We start from the raw sequence: 21,541 nt of genomic DNA, 5'->3' as shown, positions 1-21,541 counted from the left end.
CAGTTTCCTCATCAGTAAAACGGGGAATAAATCCTCCTCCCTCAAACTTGGATTGCGAGCCCATGAGGGACGAGGTCTGTGTCCAACCTAATAAACTTGTAACTACCCCAGCTCTTAGAACAATCAATCGATGGTAGTTATCGAGGCCTTACTGCGTGCAGAGCACTGTACTGAGCGCCTGGGAGAGTACAGTGTAACAGAGTTGGTCGACACGTTCCTTGGGCACAACGAGCTTTGAGGAGGCTGAACGAGAAATACTACAGCTCTGCAGACAATGGGCTTAGTGTGAAGCTTGCCCCTTTGTCGAAATCGCACCCACCTGGCAGCATCCCAGAGAAAATGCTTGCCTTCGTGCTCGGGTTTTCTACTTCCGTCTAAGCCGCAGCGGGCAGGGAATGGGTCTACCAGCTCTGTTATAATTTACAAGTTTTAACTTATTATTATTAAATGATAATAATGTAGGCAGAGACAAGCTAATCAGGTTGGACACAGTCCCTGTCCCACATGGGGATCCAGTCTTAATCCCCATTTTACAGACGAGGTAACTGAATTTCTGCACATGCTGCAGCTCTTGTTTCCGCTTTTAAGAAGATGAGAGTCTTCTCCTAAAACAGTGCCTACTGTCCAAAGAGCACATTTTCTATTCCAAACGGTTTTCAGAAACGAATCGGTTCCCGCAACATCGAGCTCCCTGTCCCTGCCATAGGTGGAGAAAACAATTGTCCACATGTCCGCACTGCTTGCCCTAGGCCAAAGAGCCGATCTATATTAGCGATGACTGCTGACGAATCGTAGGATCCAAAAGCGTGCTCTGCAGGCTAATGCTCAACCTCCTGGTAGATAATTCAAAACTGAGAGGGGAGAGACAGGAGGCGGTGTGCTTTTCGTCAGCAAATTTTAGCTATGCCTAACCAAAAATCAAAATGCGAACCTGGGTGACATTAGAAAATGTTGTCAAACCTCAAGCACTACTAGGTAGATAGTTTCTCAGAGCTCCGCTCCTCTCCGTCCCCCCCCACCATAAACTCTTCTGTTCATATTTGGAATCGCTTGGATGGTTCTGCAGTTGAATTCCCCGGGGCTCCGATAAAGGCTAAAGAAAGGCCAGCCGGCTCCCTTCCTGTCAGTCTGTGCTTTTCCTGGGTTTCAATCTAGGCCATGTAGTGAAATCAAGAGTTGAGATACCATTTTGTGTGGAGGGCATTCACGTTATCACTGTTTCGCTAGAGGCTGTTACCACTCTGGGGAAAGTTGCCTCACTGGCAAAACTCTGCCCAGATAAGCCCCGGACTGAGACCAAACGCTGCCTTTATCTTGCCTCACGGTATGTTAATATTCTAAGTGTGACCAACACAACCCGGCTAAAGAGGAGTTCCTATTTCTGGTAAAAAAATAAATAAATAAACCCCTTTCACCTTCGCAAGAATGGAAAATGTGTCTCAGTGAGATTCGTTTTCCTCAAAATTCATAGTAACAGGAATTCTCTTTGAAGATTTCAGTGTAGATTTTTTCTGGCCTCAAAATAGAAAATGAAAGCCAAATTGCAGACAGTTTTACTAATAATGTTATTCTTTTTTAAACGCCACAGAATACGTTGGCAGGAAAGTCTTATTTCTCTCAAATCAAAAGGACTGATAAGGAAAGTGGATTACAACAATAAATTTTCTAAAAGACAAAGTTCCAGTGGGAATACAGTATGAAAATGCTTGGCAAATAAATCTACTGTTTGGCAGATATTCAATACTGAATTGGTTCTTCCAGCAGGAATTTTTTGTAGGGAAAAAAATAAATTGTCCCCTTCAAAAATATGGGAATTTTAAATTGGGAACTATTTTACAACAATACGCAGGTTGAGTCTGTGGCAGATGGCTAAAATATTTTACACCCAAATGCTTGGTGCCAAACAGATGAGTTGAGACTTTTAAGAACTTGGTTGGATAGGTGAATCAGAAAAACCTGTCTGCAGAGACACTAATATATTTAACTGTATTCTCTTTAGTAATCTGTTATTCAGAAGAGATCATTCGGGTCAAAGTTGAACAAGGGGATTAATAGAAATTTCCCGATAAATTTCATGTATAAATATCCCTCTAAAAATTGCAATTCAATGGCAAATAATAATAATGATAATAACAATTATGGTATTTCCTAAACGCTAAAGCACTGTTCTAAGCCCTGGGGTAGTTACACAAGGAAATCAGGTAATCCCACGTGGGGCTCACAGTCTTAATCCCCATTTTCCAGATGAGGTATCTGAGGCACAGAGAAGTTATGTGACTTGCCCAAAGTCACACGGCTGACAAGTGGCGGAGCCGGGATTAGAACCCACGACCTCTGACTGCCAAGTCCGGGCTCTTTCCACTGAGCCACGCAGCTTCTCCGTGCCAGAACTCATCAATCAGTGGTATTTAGTGAGTGCTTACTGTGTGCAGAACGCTTGACCAAGCGGTTGGGAGTGTACAACATCATAGGTAGACATGATCCTTACTATCAAGGTTTTGTCTTATGCCGTCGAGCCGTCTCCGACCCATGGCGACTCCACGGACGCATCTCTCCCAGAACGCCCCGCTCTCCACCTGCAATCGTTCCTGTAGTGGATCCAGAGTGTTTTCTTGGTAAAAATCTGGAAACGGTTTATCACTGTCGTCTTCCGCGCAGTAAAGTCTCCGCCCTCGACGCTCTCTCGTGTCTCTGCTGCCCAGCACGGGTGAGTTTTGACTTGTAGCAGATGGCCTGCCACTCGCTAGCCACTGGTCAAGCTAGGAATGGAATGGATATGCCTCTGCTTGGCTCTCCCTCCTGTAGCCGAGACTGGTAAAGTACTGGAAATTCTCCAGGTGCGACCCTGAGAGGGATACCGTCAAGGAGCTTACCCCAAATTGTTAATTTTAAAGTAATGAAGCCTAACTGTGGTATTGGTTGAGTTTTCTACGTACCAAGTGCTGGGATAGGGGCATATTGGACTCAGTCCCTCTCCCACACACAGTGCCCAGTCTAAGGCGGGAGAGCATATATTGAATCCTCACTTAGATGAGGAAACTGAGGCACAGAAGGTAAGTGACTTGCCTAAGGACACAGAGCAGGCAGGTGGCAGAGATGGGATTAGAATTCAGGTCCTCTGACTCCCAGGCTGGGCTCCTCCCACAAGACCACACCACTTCTTTTTTCAGTCTTCTTTATCCCCGCTACCCTCTCAGGGTCGCACCTGGAGAGTTTCCAGGATTCTTCCAGTCTTGACTATGGGAGGGAGAGTCAAGCAGAGGCCTGTCCATTCCGTTCCTAGCTTGGGTAGTGGCTAGGGAATGGAAAGCCATCGGCTACAAGTCAAAGCTTAGCCGTGCCGGGCAGCAGCGGCACGGGAGAGAGTCGAGGGCGGAGGTTCGTTTACTGTGCGGAAGAAGGCGGTGATAAATGCGGAAGAAGGCGGTGATAAACCCCTTCCGTAGTTTTAGCAGGAAAATTCTAGGGATACACTACCGGAACGTTTGCAGATGGAAGTGGGGCGTTCTGGGAAAGACGCATCCATGGCGTCGCTAAGGGGCGGATACGACTCGACATCGTAAGACGACAACGATATATGGGCTATTCTTCACCTACTGTGTTTCCTTCTCACACTGCTGTTCGTGTCTTCTGGTTTGTCCAAAACATTTAGACCCTGTACAGGCATCCTCTGTTATAGCCTGAAGGTGTCCAACGCACCCCGCCTCCATCGTACATCGTGTCTCCGGGATATAATCTTGCTCTGTTAATGGGTGATATTTCTCATCAACCCCCTTGCCATTACCTTGATACTCACCTCACACAAGCTCCACAGTGCTGAGGTACACATGCTTATATTCTGCCATTTTCCCTACCTGTGTTGTTGGCTGTGTGACTGTGGGCAAGTCACTTAACTTCTCTGTGCCTCAGTTCCCTCATCTGTAAAATGGGGATTAAGACTGTGAGCCCCACGTGGGACAACCGGATTCCCCTATGTCTACCCCAGCGCTTAGAACAGTGCCCGGCACATAGTAAGCGCTTAACAAATACCAACATTATTATTATTATTATTATTATTATTATTATTATTATTGTAGGTGTTAAGAGTTTACCGTCAAGCACTTTTTTAAATCCTGGGGTAGATACAAGTAAATCAGATCGGACATAGTTCGCGTCCCATATGGGGGTCCCGGTCTAAGTAGAAGAGAGAACAGTTATTTTATCTGTCTCCCCCATGAGACTGTGAACCCCTAGAAGGCAGGAATTGTGTCTATCAAATCTACTGCACGGTATTCCTCAAGAACCTCCTGTGGTTACCCAACCATCTCCGCATCAAACAGAAACTCCTTACCACTGGCTTTAAGGCACTCAATCCACTCTCCGCCTTTCTTACCTCGCTGATTTCCTATTACAGCTCCGCCCACACACTTGGCTCTTACAGCACCAGCTTGTTCACCGTGCCTCGATCTCGTCTACCTCACCGCCAACTCCTTTCCCACGTCCTCCCTCTGACCTGGAGCTTCCTCCCGCTTCACGTACGACAGACCGGCACTCTCCCCACCTTCAAAGCCTTATTAAAATCCCGTCTCGTTCAAGAGGCCTTCCCCACCAGCAATGTACTTGGATCTGTACCTTTTAAGGCATTTGGTATTTACCCCATCCTCAACCTCACAGGATTTATGTCCTTATTCCCAGTTTACGCATTCATATTAATGTCAGTTTCCCCTTCTAGACTGCGAGCTTCTCGTTGGGAGGGAAGGCGTCTTCCAAATCTGTGGCACTGTCTTCTCCCGAGCCATTAGAACAGTGCTCCGCACCCAGTGAGAGCTCAACTGATGTCACTGATCGACTGATTTGGATGGTTCAGTTGCGATAGATTACCAGTTCCACACGCACACCAAGTGGATGGGCACTGGCACAGAGCCATATAGCTCACAAGGTGGGGAGTATTTCAACTCTGTTGTTTTACGGTCAGCTTGTGGTCAGAGCTGGGGCATTTCAAAAGACCCTATCGAGAGGTCCTGTTACAAGCTGGCAAGGGACTGGAGGAGAAGGGAGGAAGAAAATCTAGTTCCCAGGAAGCAAAGTGACTGATTCCCTAACGTTTGTGTAAGTAAAGGCCCGACTCCCCCAGATATTTCTGAGGGCAGAAAGTTGGGTCAGGCACACATTCATATCTTGGAATGGTTGTTCTTTGCTTCTGGACTATTTTCCTCAACTCTTGGGTATATTATGTTTGGAATTACGTGACGTTTTCTCTTTAGTTCTGCTCTTTTTCAGTTGCACCTTATTTTGTTGTCTCCACATTGAGTCACTGTGACCTACTCGATTTCTTCTTCTCTTATAGTTTATGCTGGACTCTCTTATTCCTTTTTATTTGTAGCGCAATCATTTCATCTCCAGGGCATTTGTTACTGTTACCCCTTTTCAGTCTGATTCACTTTTTGTTCACTTTGCATTTTTATGCATTTATTCCTTATTATCTTCACTACATTGCTTAGGCAGAGAGAAACCATTCCCATCTTTCTCTTCAATCCCCCCTGCTAGAGGCCTGGACTGTGCACTTGGCAGTGCAACTCTTCTTCCCTAACATGGACACCTTAAGATCCCACAGCCATTTTACCACTGGGTTGGATTTGGCAAGACTAGAGAGAAAATGTGGGGTCTCCTAGTGGAAAGAGCCTGGGCTTGGGAGTCGGAGATCGTGGGTTCTAATCCCGACTCTGCCACTTGTCAGCTGTGTGACTTTGGGCAAATCACTTAACTTCTCTGTGCCTCAGTTACCTCCTCTGTAAAATGGGGATGAAGACTGTGAGCCTCAAGTGGGACAACTTGATAACCTTGTATCTATCTCAGCGCTTAGAACGGTGCTTGACACACAGTAAGCACTTAACAAATGCCATCATTATTATTATTATTCAGACTGAAACTGACCACACGATGGAGAGAAGTTTGTCTTCTATATCAATTTATGGCCACGGACCCAGTTACAAAAGCTCAACTAGTACCCAGAGTGGATTTTCTGGCTCTACCGACTCTGTTCTATCGCACTCTCCCACGCGCTTAGTACGGTGATCTGCACACAGTAAGTGCTCAGTAAATGTGATTGGTCGATTTGCCATCGGCTGGTTCAGAGAAGACGCCTGGATAACCTTCAACTAGGAATCGATCGTAAGCCTGAGGCTCTTGGGGAATTTCCCAGGATGGTCTAATTAACTTAGCAATTTCCAAATGGGTGTTGTTGCCAAACGTTCTAGTCAAGTCAACGTGCTTTGCATCCGACAAAGTGTCTTCCGGCCTCCCCTTCAGTACCCATCTCTCCCTTTCAACCCCCTCAACAACTCATTCTCCAGTGAACTGCTGAACTTGGATACAGCTAGCAGACATACCCAACCATTAATGACTTGGCTCAGATCGATACAAGAAAATAGGGCAAAACAAAACATTAGGACTCCCAACAACAAAAGCCTCAATCAATCAGTGAGGGTTATTCTGCATGTGCTTATCGTGTGCAGACCACACTCGGGAGAGTACAAACCAATGGAGTTCGTAGAAACATTCCTTGCCCACAAAGAGCTGACAGCCGACAGAAACTGAATCTGCCCTTTCTATTCATCGCTGCAGCAGATTATTTGTTCAGATGTTGGCCAGCCTTTGCTGCCTGCGTTAATGCGCTTTCTTCCTCGTCACCATTTTCCCTGCCAACGGTACCAAGCCCTTCTAGATGATCCTCAACACCAAGAGGAACAATGTGGCTTAGTGGAAAGAGCACGGGCCCGGGAGTCGGAGGACCTGGATTCTAATCCCGGCTCTGCCACTTGTCTGATGTGTGACCTTGGGCAAATCACTTAATTTCTCTGTGCCTCAAGTTACCTCACCTGTAAAACAGGGATCGAGACTGTGAGCCCTGTGTGGGACATGGACTGTGTCAGACCTAATTTTCTTGTGTCTATCCCAGAGCTTTACAAATGTCCTAAAAAAAAAATAAACAATGTCAGAGTTTACTACTTGGCCCATTACTTTAACTGAACTAGTAGGGGACCGAGAAGCATCTCTGACGCTGACCTTTAGTGGCAATCTTTGTGTCTTCAGAGGTTAGGAAGACTGGGGTGCTCATAGAGATAGTGATAGAGAGGAGGGGTTTTTTTTTTAATGGCACCTGACCCAGTTATAAAAATCTGAGAATGCCCAGAGTGGATTTATTGTGTCTACCGACTCTGTTATACTGTACTCTCCCAAGTGCTTAATAGAGTGCACTACACATGGAAAACGGTCAACAAATGCCATTAATTGATTTACCATCTACCCTAATAACTGCTGGTCTCCAAAGGTAATAATAATAATAATGTTGGTATTTGTTAAGGGCTTAGAGCACCGTTCTAAGTGCTGGGGTAGTTACAGGGTAATCAGGTTGTCCCACGTGAGGCTCACAGTCAATCCCCATTTTACAGACAGATGAGGTAACTGAGGCACAGAGAAGTGAAGTGACTTGCCCACAGTCACCCAGCTGACAAGTGGCGGAGCTGGGATTCGAACCCATGACCTCTGACTCCCAAGCCTGGGCTCCTTCCACTGAGCCACGCTGCTTCTCAGTCTTTAGTATCCTAACTGTGCAGTTCAAGGGGTAGAATAATGGAAGGACTTGGAGGTTGATTTTTCCATCCTCTGGATCTCAGAGTTTTGTGTTGGGCTCCTTAGATCCAGAAGAGACTCTTAAATCATGCACTCACATTCCAAAAATGAATTTGATTGAAAAATTGGAATGACTCTATGTTACATTCCATCTTCAGGCCACAAACCTTGATGAGTTGGAAGCAGAACTGCCCCTTGGAGATCAGAAAGTAGGCCATGAGCTCATTCGTCCAGGTGAGGAGAAGTCTGAACCAAAATCAGTCTAGCAGAAACTGGATGCCTCATCAAAATACATTTAGGGGTCTGACCTTTTGAAAATCCCCATTTAGAGTTATGTTTGGAAATAGTGAAGAAACTCGAAACTTATGTTTGGAAATAGTAAAGCGAAATCGGTCAAAAAGAGATTACCTGGGCATCAGTGACACATGATAAAAAAGCAAATTAAATGTACCGAAATCCGCTTGCCGAAGAAACATTAGAAAACCCATATATCTTACAGAGATCTAGGTTTGCTACAGTTTTATTTTTTATATGGATCCTTCTTTTCAACAGCTGAGAAACAGCAGAGCCTAGTGGAAAGGGCGCAGGCCAGGGAGTCAGAAGGACTTGGGTTCTAATCTCGACGCCACCACTTGTCTGCTGTTTGACCTTGGGCACTTCACTTCTCTGGCCCTCAGATGCCTCGTGTGTAAAACGAGGATTAAGAGTGTGAGCTCCATGTGGGGACGTGGATTGTGTCCATCCAGCTTAGCTTGTATCTACCCCAGTGCTCAGTACAGTGCCCGGCACATAGCAAAGGTTTAACAAACACCGTTTTAAAAAAGCACACACGAAAATCTTTGGATCTTCAGCATGTGAAACCCCCCAGAATTCCAACATTCAAAAGAGCCAACGGAAAATGAATAAGAAAAGCAAATGTGAGCTTTGGCCCTGAAGGATGCAACTAGTGAATTCTGGCATATAGGAAGAGAAGGGGAATTCCAGTACTGTGGGCTCAAGTTCACACAGATGGATCGGTAAACCCTCAAGAACAAAGGATGGTTTGGGGACTTGGGGGACATTAGACAGTTCGAAATCTAACGCGCTGTGATGATGTAGCATTCTTGGTATGGCTACCTGTCTGGAAAGCTCAAGAGAACGCCGTGCAGACATCCTTGAAGTGCACGGCAACCCTCTTCTCCATTACTTGTCAAACAAAACAAAAGCCAAATTACAAGTACAAATGATAATTGAGAAGAGGGTGTTACAATATCAACTTTCTGACTGGAAGGAAGGGGTTTTACTTACTACTTCTCAACAAAGAAGCAGCCACCCTCTCCCTGGGTTCCCATCCTCTTTAGGGCAATTATCTACTTCTGGTATTAATAATAATGATGATAACAGTAATTTAAAAAATAATAATAGCCCCACACTGGGACAGATACTAGAAATTAGATGGGGCACAGTCCCCCATCCCACAGTCTGAGGGAGTGAAACAGGTAGATATTTTATTTCCCTTTTATAGATGATAAAATTGAGGCACAGAGAAGTTGTGGTGACTTGTCCAGGGTCACCCAGAGCAGATAAGTGGCAGAGTGACGAGTAGACTCCAAGTCTCCTGACTCCCAGACCTGTGTTCTGTCCATGAAGCTGTGCTGCTCTCTCAATGCTAAAGAGTGAGTCCTGTTTAAACTTAACCGAGTTGACCGGTTTTCTCTCACTCTTGTTACTGGATATCCGGAAAAGACACTGGCACAAACCTTAAAACGAACTTCAGCCAGTGGAACCTACGGATACAGTGTTCACAAGTTTCAATGAACTGGTTTAAGTAAAAAGTTGTGATAGGCCGGACTCTTCTCAGCATGGTCAAGTACGGATCTCCTATAGTTTAGAAGCAACGTGACCTAGTGGATAGAGCACGGGCCTGGGAGTCAGAATGACTTGGGTTCTAATCCCACTTTTGCCATTTGCCTGCCTTGTAACTTTGAACAAGTCACTCGACTTCTCTGGGCCTCGGTTACCTCATCTGCAAAATGGGGCTTAAGACTGTGAGTCCACTGCGCGACATGGATCGTGTCCAACCTGATTAGCTTTCAGGTATCCCAGCTCTTCTTACGATGCCGGGCATTAGTAAGAGCTTCACAGATGCCATGGAAAAAAAAAAATTCACCTGTAACGTTTCATTAGCATCGGCCTCTTCGCTAACTTCCCCACCTTCTGCCTCTCTCCAGTGCTTATTTCATTCTGCTGCCTGGATCATTTTTCTAAAAAAAAAATGTTCAGTCTACCTCTTCCCACTCCTCAAGAATCTCCGGAAGTTGCCCATCCACCTCTGCATCAGATACTCCTTTCCATTGGCTTTAAAGCCCTCAGACAGCCTGCCCCCTCCTATCCCCCTCACTGATCTTCTACGATAGCCTAGCCCACTCAATCTACTATCCTATCTCACCACCGACTCCTTGTCCATATCCGTCCTCTGGCCTCAGACTCCCTCCTCCTTCGTAAAAGAAAGACAACCAATCTCCCCTTACAAAAATCACATCTCACCCAAAAGGCCCTCCCCAATTAAGCCCTCATTTTTCCTACTCCCTCTCCCTTCTGTGTCGCTTATGCACTTGAATCCGCACCCTTTAAGCACTTGATCTTCTCCCCACCCCCACAGTACTCGTGTTAATATCCATAATTTATTTGAATTGCTGCCTCCCCTTCTTGACCGTAAGCTCCTCGAGGGCTGGAATGTCATCTAACAACTCTGTCATACTGTCCCATGCATTTAGTCCAGTGGTCTGCACACAATAAGCGCTCAATAAATACGACTGAATGAATACGTGCTCAATAAATTTCACTGACTGATTAAACACCCACCGGCAGAGCATTCCCCCTTCTAGACTGTGAACCCATTGTCGGGCAGGGATTGTCTTTTATTTGTCGCCGAATTGTATTTTCCAAGTGCTCGGTACAGTGTTCTGCACACAGGAGGTGCTCAATAAATACGACTGAGTGAATTCTGAATGAGATATTTTGAGAAGTTGTAAAGGAAGGATAAGACATAGGTTCTGAACTCAAGGATTTACACAAACCTAGAGATTGACTATACCTAGAGGATGAAAAGTTTCAAGGACACTAACTTCCAGTAAAAAAAAAAAAAAAAGAGCAGGTGGGGCATATTGCTGCAGGCAGCTTTTTGGACCACATTTTTTTTTTTCAACCTTTTCCCAGTTGCACATCAATCATCCTATTGAAATCACAACCTCAGAACCATCATTTATAATTCTTGGGGATTTGAAACTTAAAGCTTTCACAGGTGGCTGAAGTGTGCTAGTCCAGAAAAATAGAAAACTGTCTCCAGCTCGAGTTAAAGACAAACACTTGTCCTGAAGGGGAGGACATTCACCTGTCTAAAGACAGGAATCCGGAGACGGATCACCCTCCTCGATCTCTTCCAGCTCTAGGATTCAATGAAAGGCATTAGAGTTAAAGGCATCGCTCTCCAATCGATCCATAATCCTGACAAGCCGACGTCTAAAACCTAATTGAGATGAAATGTCCGTGGGGCATCTGTCCAAACCTCCAGTTTCCAGAGAAATCAAACTCTGAGATTTGGACAACCCCGATCATTTGCAGAAGGATACCACGGGAATTTAATGCGAGGTCCAAAGGATGCAGTTATGTACAATGAGCCCCGTTTCCTTCCGTCCACCTTCCCATGACAGGATGTGGGTCAGGCACTTCCCCTTCCTTCTTCCTGTCCCAGGATCACAGCATCCTGGGCTAGAAACAGGCCAGACTGGCTCCAGTCCCTTCCAACACAACCCATCTCTTCTACTATTAAAGGAATTTTGACAATTTCCCTTGATGACTCAATCTTAAATTCATTCTCAGTGCCAGGAAATTCTTCACGTATGATTTATTCTTCTAAAGACTGTCTAGATAGTCCACACTCTCCATTCCTGTTGCCTAGGCCTTCTTGTAACTCTTTATTCTTGCTCCTCCCCTTCCTGCCTCAGCTTTTACTCAAATAGACTGATATTCCTGGAACTGCCCCCACCTCCCACCCCAGTCTTCATTCCCCAAGAAAGACAATGTAACAAAAACTCATTGTGGGCAGGGAAGGCGTCTGTTTATTGTTATACTGTACTCTCCCAAGCTCTTAGTACAGTGCTCTGGACAGTAAGCACTCAATAAATACGATTGAATGAATGAAAAACTCTAGACCCTTATTCCTGTCATATTGTGAATAAAGCAGAAGATTCCTCAGATGCCGACAAACCAGAGGGGGTTTGGGGACCGTCGGTCCATTTTAGAGATGGAGACAAGGCTGGTGGGAGCGGGGGGAGGGAGAGATGGGGGGGAGAGAGAGAGAGACAGAGACAGAGAGACAGAGAGAGAGGATTTGCTATGGCTTCCCTGAATTTAAGTGGCTCTAGGGGTGTTTGTGTGTGTCCTCTAGACTTGAGCTCATTGTAGGCCAGGAATGTTCTTAAACTATACTCTCTCAAGCGCTCAGTACAGTGCTTTGCACACAGTAAAGCACTCAGTAAATGTGATTGAATGAATGAATGCTATTCCCCTGACTGCACTGCCCCCTTAAATGGGGATGTTTCCAACCCAAAGCCTAGGGATGGGCCACTGGGGAGCGGACAGCGGAACTGGGGCTGGGAAATGGGCCTTGGGCTGAGATGCCCGGTCCTCCAATAGATCCCATCCTGGGTGGACACTGTGCACACAGTCTTTGGGAGGATGGAATGATGAGATACCAGGTGGTTAAGTCAAAGAACCTTAATTGGCAAGAGTTGGGAAGGGTGAAAAAGGAGCAAAGCTGATCTCATAAGGGCTCAGTTCAGGAACAGAATCTGGGCCACACAAACATAGGTGCCCATTTTAGTTTCTGGGCCATTAGCTCTTCCCCCTCCGCCCTCCTCAACCCCCTTCCTAAAATCCCCACTTCCTTTCTTCTCTGTTGCACTTGAAACCTGCGGCTTGGAAGCGAAGATCGCCAACTCTACTCCACAAATGCAGTGTTTTCCCTCAAGATCCAAACACTGACACACCTCTGGAGGGACTACCCCTATTACCATTACCTAGCCACTCTCATCTCTTGAAAGAGGAGAAAGCCTAGAGGCACTGAGAGGCAGAAACTGAAAGAATCAACGTCAGTGGTATTTAATGAACACTTGTTGTGTGCAGAACCCTGTACTAAGCACTTGGGAGACTACAGTGCAACTGAGTTGGTAGACAATTTCCCGGCCCACAGCCAGTTCACAGTCTAGAGGTCGTCTGTACTAAATTAAGAGATGGGGAAGCTCTCCATATTTAACCGATTGAGAAAACCATATAAAAACAATAATACTTTACAAACCGTTCATTCATTCACTCATTCAATCGTATTTATCGAGCGCTTACTGTATGCAGAGCACTGTACTAAGCACTTGGAAAGTACGATTCGGCAACAGGTAGAAACAGTCCCTACCCAACAACGGGCTCACAGTCTGGAAGGGGGAGACCGGTAGAGCGGTGTAAATGATTTAAGAAAAACTGCTGATTTACTACACGAAAGGCAAAAGACAAAATACACAGCATCAACTGTACGAGAAATGTAGTGAAAGGAGCTGCTCTAACTTCAGAACAGATGCAAGCGAAGAGAGTCCGAAAAGGGCTGGGAGACATTTTGCACTCATCTCCAAAGAGGATTTCTTGGAAGCAAGGGTTTTGAGGTATTCTTTTCCTGGACTTTGACGGAATGCAATAAATAGGACGCTGTCATCAGCTTTTCTATACCTGGCAAACTGCAGACGGATAAGGAAAAAGCATCTCTATTCCAGCACAAACAGAGCTTACAATCCTATCGAAAAGAAAATCTCGGCAAATGTGAAGGGTTACATCGATGCTCCCCTAAGACATTTTCTTTGGTTTTATTTGACGGTTGAAGTCAATCTCCCAAGAATCCCTCCCAGATTTGCTAGCCTAAAAGCTATGCATAAACTAGACCTTCTGTTCTATCTAAAGCAAACTATAATTTAAGCAAAGGCAGAGTACATTCTTTTTTCTTATTTTAGCTGAATGCCATTAAGCCAACCAACAGTACATCAGTGTGTGCCAAACTTAAATTTTTTTTAAGCGTCATTTGAGTTTTAAAGGCTACAGTAAGTGATGGGAACATAATCGTCTTGGGAATCTACAAATAACTTTAAAAAATCTCATAAATCTGGCTTTCATGCCTCATAGTTTTCAACAACTTCATGAAATATGTCAAAGCTTAACACAGTAGGTTCTTTTTTCTTCAAATTTCTGAGGATTGACTTCTCTCGATCTTTTGATATGCTTCAGTGAAAAAAAACCCTGCCTTTTGCAAATAAATATGGCAATCAGCAAAATTACTCTGCAAAGCATATAGCTTTTTTCTTCCCCCTTCTGTTATGAGACCACCCTACTGCCAAGTAGAAATGACAATACAATAATAATAATAATAACAAGATGGTATTTGTTGCTATGTGTCAAGCACCGTACTAAGCCCTGGGGTAGATATGAGATAATGCTGTTGGACACAGTCTCTGTCCCAGATAGGGCTCACAGCCTAAGTGCGAGGGAGAACCAATATTGAATCCACATTTTTCAGATGAGGAAACAGAGGCACAGAGGAGTTAAGTGACCTGCCCAAGGTCACCCAGCCGGAAAGTGGAAGGACCAACATTTAGAACCCTGGTCCTCTGACTCTCAGGCCTGGGCTCTTTCCACCAGGCCTCACGGGCTGCTGTGATGATTCGCTCGTCAGCAAGTGTTTTCTTCACAATACATGAAAAAGAGACCCACCTCCCTTCACCGGCCGTTATATGAATACATGCTTTGAAGAATTGCTCTGTGAACGGGAATACTCATTTGAAAACCTTTTAATCTTTGGCTCTAATTGATTTAGATACTCACCTTCAAAAAAATCACAAGAAGTGTGGAAATGCTTCACTTCAACTATCCTCTTCTTCTTGGCCAGTCGAGCCGGTGTCTAAATAATGTTATAGTGATGCCATTATAGCAGTTGCAGGAGGTTCTTAAGACAGTCAGCTAAAGGCCTTGCTTGCATCTCTCAAAAGGATCATCGTTACCCATTCAAATAACCTAGCCATACCAGTAACATGTCATAAAATGATTAAACTCCTCTGAGAGTGCCCTGTGACTCTAACACAAGCAAATGTCTCCATTCATTCCAAGAATCCTCCCTAAGGACTTCAGAGCATATGTGTGAGTGTGGAGTGAAAATCAATGTCTCTAATCAATGATTAATATTTATGGAATGTCTGCTGGGTTCACAGCACTCAATTAAGCGTTGGAGAGAGAAAACAAAAGAGTTAGAATACACAAGCCCTGCCCCCATGGAGTTGACAGTTTAGCTGCATAATAAACAGGTGGGAAGGGATTTTGGTGGATTTCTTTCAAAACTTCCCTTAACGAATACATTTTATTCAAAATTAAATGGGTTAAATGGAGCCATCGGTGACGTGATTAATTCAGAAGGTTAATTTTTAAAGCATGGAAACAAAGCAGATCGATAGTAAAATCGTTACGACAGACGGGTTTGGAGGCGAATGAAAATTATTTTTTCTTTCAAGAAAAATAGATACGGAACCTTTTTGGTGAATTCAGAGCTGCAGCCCCACACAACTGGGGAAGAGCATTTTTTTCCACACAATTACAGGTTTGGCTTACTGATGGCTAAAGTGGAGAGGTCAGTAAGGTAGAGGAGAAAGAATAGCACTGTTTCTTGACCAGCTCATGAATTGGCATGAGGCCTGAGAGGGGTTTTAGAAGTTCCTTTACTGGACAGAGAAAACGATTAGACCAAAAGCTTCTCGTGGACAAGGATGGTGTGCTTTGCTAGTGTTGCACTTTCTCAAGCTTAAACATCACATTCAAGGGTGCTATATAAATACCATTACCACCCTCATGGCCTCCATGTAGTAGAGTTTTATATGCCATTAATCTTCAGTATCTACCCTGGAAGAGGAGATTCAGTTTGCTGAACCTATGGATGATAGGGTCTTAAAATCTTGCACTGAACTCTCCTTAATATTGGAGACACGTACACACACACAAACACACTCCACCCCGGCCCCCACCTCCAGCTCTATTTAGGAATAATCCAGCCAAAGACGCTTCCTCTGTTTAAGCATTTTACCTGCTTTCTGGGTAAACACATGGCTAACTCAACAAAATAAGAATCATAGTCCTAGTTGGCAAGGATTATTTTTAGTTTGGGAAAAAGAGACAGGAATATAAACTGATTATTCACTTTCGGTCAATAAGATAAGCAGCGTGGCCTGGTGGAAAGATCATGGAACTGGGAGTCAGAGGATCTGGGTTCTAATCCCGGCTCCACCATTTGTCTGCTGGGTGAACACAGGCAAGTCTATTATCTTCTCTGTGCCTCAGTTACTTCATCTGTAAAATGGGGATTAAGACTGTGAGTTCCAAGTGGGCTGATAACTATGTCTAACCTTATTGTCTTGTATCTACCCCAGCGCTTTATACAGTGGCTGGTACATTGTAAGCGTTTACCAAATACCACTAAAAACACAGACATCCTAAATCACTTTCCATACTTTTTGTGTGTGTGTTTTTAATGTATTTGTTTAGAGCTCTAAAAGATAGAATGCAAAATCCATGATAGGATTCCATGGAATCTTTACAGAAATTCCACAGGGCACTTTGTTCAAATTATTTTTAGAGATCAATGCAATTTCCAACTTCCCACTTCCTAACCTTTTTCCTACCCATTTTATTGAAAATTCTACCAAAGAGTAATAACCAGGAGGAATATTCCATTAAGGTACCAAGTAAGAAACTAAATCCTCCCCACCATCAAAGCCTCACTGAAGGGACATCTCCGAGGGGCCTTCCCTAAGCCCTCATTTCATCTTCTCCCACTCCCTTCTGCATCACCTTTGCACTGGATTTGCTCCCCCTTTTCACTCCACGCTCAGGCCTACAGAGCTTATATTAATATCTGTCACCACCTCTACACCGTAAGCTTGTTGTGAGCTGGGAAAGTGTCTGCCAGTTCTGTTATATTTTATTCTCTCAAACGCTTAGTACTGTGCTTTGCAAACAGTAAGTGCTCAAAAAATGATTGAGAGATTACTGAACCAACATTGCCAACAATTTCCCAAGAGTCTCAAGGAGGTAGAAATGGCAGGATTCAGAAGAAAGCAAGAGACCTTGCCTTTGTTTTCACGAATCTGATGTTTTTAAAAACTGTTGCTTTGGAAATAGACCCTCTGGAAATAAAGGGGTCATAATAATAATAATGATGATAGTATTTGTTAAGCGCTTAATCTGTGCCAGGCATTATACTAAGCATTGGGGTGGATACAAGAAAATCAGGTTGGACACAGTCCTTGTCCTACAGTCTCAATCCCCATTTTACAGATGGGGTAACTGAGGCCCAGAGAAGTGACATGACTTGCCAAAGCAGACAGCAGACAAGCAGACAGACTTGACAGCAGACAAGTGACAGAACCAGGATCAGAACCCATGACCTTCCGACTCCCAGACTCGGGCTCTAGTCACTATGCCACGCTGCTTCACAAATTACTAAACTTGGTAGGCCTCAGCAGAAATTCTTTTTATATTTCTGGATCTGCCCCACGATTAAACTCGGAGTATGACAACCGGAAGGGATGTGAAGATGACTCGTGGTTTCTTTTCAGTGTGGGCTGGTTCCTTTGGAATCAAGTATACTCTGTACGGACTGTTTTGCTAAATGATTCGTGCACAAGTAAAGCCAAACCACCCATTTAAGATCCCGTTATAGATTGGAAGGCTAATGCGGCCAACGATCAATTCCTTTCTCCAATGAGGGAGCAGCAGAACAGCCACGTGGATAAAGGAAACCCACAGATTAGCTACCGTTTCACTGTCCACCCCAACCAACATTTCACCCAGGCAGATCCTACTCATTTTACTCCCTCCAAGAATTCTAGGACTTCCCTGAGCGCATATACACACACACCTCTGTACACCTGGAGTTGGTCTTGTGATAAGAATGCGTTGATGACTTTGGAGTTTTATAACATTTGTCTGTGATTGCCCTCTTTTCCCCTGTAATACTGTGCTCCTTCAAGTAGGGAACTAAACCCCCATTATTTTTCTTCTCATTCCCCATTCACGGAGTTCCGTTTGCTGGTAATACTTACTCGGGGAGGCATCTGCGTTTATCTCTCATTTTCCTGGTCCTTCACTCCCTCTTGTGGAGGTGGTAATAGTCAGTGTCAGTCGACTAATTGTGCCGATCGGCTGCAGACCACTCTACCAAGTGTTTGAAAGAGTAAGATACGATAGGGTTGGTAGACACACTTTTCTGCCCACAAGGAGCTTACAGTCTAGAGGCCTGTAAGTACTGAAATGCCTAAAAGGCCATGACAGAAGGGAGAAGGAGAAGCAAAGAAATTTGATCATTCAAAACCAGATCAAGAGTCCTTGGTTCTTCGGGTAACGGAGATGCAGGTGCTTTAAAACATTTTTAAGGAGTTTTTTTTTTCCTCTAAAGATGGAGGAAACCAGAATAACCAGAATAGTGATAATGATGCCCATATAGCCAACCTTATCACAACACTGTCAAATCATAAGTATTCAAGTAGTACAAGTATTATAAAATGACCATACATATCAATCAATCAATGGTATTAATTGGGTGCTTATTGTGTGCCGAGCACTATACTAAGCAATCGGGAGAATACGATACAAGAGAGGATTGACACGTTCCATATAAAAGCGTGTCCTTTGGAAATATAACCTTTGAGAGTGGTGAGTTAGAGGAAAATGTTTATTGAGTTGAGAAAATAGTGTGAGTAGATCTTGGTGATAAAACCACCTTTCATTTGATTAGTTTCTAAATACTACTACTACTACTACTACTAATACTTAGAAAATTTACACAGCGACACTTGTATATACAAATACAAGAGCTTCCTTGTGGGATTTAAGAAAAGCTTTAAAAAAGAATGCCAAATTTCAATTTTCAGGAAACTAGCTGCATTTTAATTTCACATTTTCTCAAATTCTAATGCAAGGAAAGTAGTCTCCTTAAAATCATTTCATATGTGATCTTTTTAATTAGTTATCTTTTCTGTTACAGTGCATTCCATAATTTCTATGAATTTAAGTGGGTCTTGATGCCGGGAATAAGGTACCATGCTTCTTAATTTTAAAAAAAGTGACATTGTTTCAGTTTCTAATAGTAATAACAATAATGATGGTATTTGTTAAAGCACTTACTATGTGCCAAGCACTGTTCTAAGCACTGGGTTAGATACAAGGTGATCGGGTTGTCCCACGTGGGGCTGACAGTCTTAATCCCCATTTTACAGATGGGGTAACTGAGGCCCAGAGAAGTGAAGTGACTTGCCCAAAGCCACTCAGCTGACAAGCAGCGGACCCGGAATTAGAACCCACGTCCTCTGACTCCCAAGCCCGGGCTTTTTCCACTGAGCCACGCTGCTTCAAATATCATGCAAATCGAGGTAGTGAATGATCAAAAAAACTTCTTTCTAATTTTGGCATCAAAAATCCATATTTCCCATAGTGCGTAAGAAATATATAGGAAGATTTTCACATAGAATTCAGCATTAGGATAGTATCCATGTTTTTTAATGGTATCTGTTAAGCACTTACCATGTGCCAGGCACTGTACTAAGCACTGAGATAGAAACTAATCAGATGGGACCCGATCCATATCCCACATGGGGTTGACACTCTTCATTCCCGTTTTACAGGTGGAATAACTGAAGCACAGAGAAGTGGATCGACTCGGGTTAGAAATCTTTGGTTCAGGCTACTGCGTTAATACCAACAGGCTTAAATTTCATGTGCCTTGCTGATGCATGATCCTAGCAGTACCGTTACTAGAAATGAAGTCCCAAAAGATTAGGTTGTAGAGGAAAGCGACAGAAACATTCTCCTAATATAGTAATAGTAGTAATAACATTTATTGAGCGCTCACTTCATGCGGTACACCGTACCAGGTCTCGGGAAGTACAGAATAAAGAAGTGGCCCTTTATGAGACAGAGACATCAGTTCCTTGAAAATATTCATAAAAGTAAAGAAAATACCGTGCAGGAAACATGAAGGATTTTGAAAGTTTCAAGTTTTCCTTTGAGTCAGCAGTAATTCTTCTTGATTTTAAAAATCTGTAAACTATTTTATAACTCTAGGTCAAATTCACTTGTCTTCAGTGTGCCTGACTCACTTGGCTGTGATGATCAAAAACCACTAAAACAATTATAATGCCTCTGCTCCTCGATATTAAGCATCTTAAATGTTATGCCAGACGTCAGCATCATCTTGTTCCTGCCCTCGTATTTCTATCAAGCCACGTCTACGAAAGAAAAAAATGCTACAGAATTCAGCAATTCTCTAGAGAACTGAATTAGAACCTAACTACCCAAGCGGAGATTCACTGGCTTTGGAACTTGTGGAGGGGTCCAGCGAGGGAAAATTTCTCACAAGCATTTGAGGTCAGGGAGGGAGGTCAGGTTTGAATTCCTCGCCGAATCTCAGGACCATCTCCCATGCCTCTCTTTCGGACCGTGCACGCCTGCCCAGTGGGGCAAAAATCTTGTTCTGTGGTGATAGTCGTGGTAGAGAAGCGGCGTGGCTCAGTGGAAAGAGCCTGGGCTTAGGAGTCAGAGGTCGTGGGTTCTAATCCCGGCTCTGCCACATGTCAGCTGCGTGACCTTGGGCAAGTCACTTAACTTCTCGGTGCCTCAGTTCCCTCATCTGTAAAATGGGGATGAAGACTGTGAGCCTCACGTGGGACAACCTGATTACCCTGTACCTACCCCAGCACTTAGAACACTGCTCAGCACGTAGTAACCTCTTAACAAATACCAAAATTAGTAGTAGTAGTAGTAGTAGTAGAGGTCTTAGCAGCATTATTATTTATTCACAACTCTGAGAATTAGAACTAGAGAAGCAGCGTGGCCTAGTGGATAGATCACGGGCCTGGGAGTCAGAAGGTCATGGGTTCTAATCTCGGCTCTGCCACTTCTCTGCTGTGTGACCTTCACTTCACTTCTCTGTGCCTCAGTGACCTCATCTGTAAAATGGGGATTGAGACCGCATGCCCCATTTGGGACAGGGACTGTGTCCATCCTGATTTCCTTGTCTCCACCAGTGCTTAGTAAAGTGCCTGGCACATAGGAAGGGCTTAACAGATATCGTAATTACTATTTGTAGTAATAGTTATTCAAATAATATTTACTGAGCGCTTACCATGTGCTCTGCACACTGTGCCAAGTGCTTGAAATGTACAATTCGGCAAGAGAATTGTACCTTAATCATTTTGAGGTTCATCCCAACCCGGCCCCACAGAACCCTTTCGCACTCTGAAATTCATCCCACCCCAATCTTAAACCATTTATGTACACATCCTTATACTCTGACATTTTCCCTAGCTATAATTTATTTTAATGTCTTTCCACTAGACTGCGAGTTACTTGAGGACAGGGATCATTTCTACCACCTCTATTGTATCGAACTCTCCCAAGTGCTTCGTGCAGTGCTCTGCACACAGTGAGCGCTCAATAAATACCATCAACAGCGGCAGTATCATTTTTTGAGCACCCATTTGGTGCAGGGCAGTGTACTAGGTGCCTCGGAAGCACAGAATAAAGAAGCGGCGTGGTCTCTGCCCAGGGGAGCTTACGCTTTAACAAAGGAGACAAACATAAAAATATCTACAACTTGAGTGGCCAGAAGATATGATTAAGTAGGCACATACATGAATGCCGAGGAGGGTATAAAGATGATCATATAATAATAATAGTAATGTTGGTATTTGTTAAGCGCTTACTATGTGCCAAGCACCGTTCTAAGCGCTGGGGGGTCTACAAGGTAATCAGGTTGTCCCACGAGGGGCTCACAGTCTTAATCCCCATTTTTTGGATGAGGGAACTGAGGCAC

General features: G+C 44.1%; 1 protein-coding gene and 2 non-coding genes across 3 annotated transcripts in view; 1 reads left to right on the top strand and 2 right to left on the bottom strand.

The window, feature by feature from the left end:
- MCPH1 (microcephalin 1) overlaps positions 1-21,541 on the bottom strand; it is a 269,454-nt gene that overhangs the window by 28,548 nt on the left and 219,365 nt on the right. The gene's annotated exons all lie outside the window — the stretch shown is intronic.
- LOC114806980 lies at positions 2,718-2,855 on the bottom strand. The gene has a single exon (XR_003755033.1). It is a non-coding gene; the product is annotated as a small nucleolar RNA SNORA7 (small nucleolar RNA).
- LOC114807221 lies at positions 3,188-3,325 on the top strand. Its single transcript, XR_003755273.1, has one exon. It is a non-coding gene; the product is annotated as a small nucleolar RNA SNORA7 (small nucleolar RNA).

The sequence above is a fragment of the Ornithorhynchus anatinus genome, chromosome X1, assembly GCF_004115215.2.
Source record: "Ornithorhynchus anatinus isolate Pmale09 chromosome X1, mOrnAna1.pri.v4, whole genome shotgun sequence".
In the NCBI taxonomy this organism is placed as follows: domain Eukaryota; kingdom Metazoa; phylum Chordata; class Mammalia; order Monotremata; family Ornithorhynchidae; genus Ornithorhynchus; species Ornithorhynchus anatinus.
The sequence above is the reverse complement of the archived record's forward strand: the minus strand, read 5'-3'. Positions and strand labels throughout refer to the sequence as shown.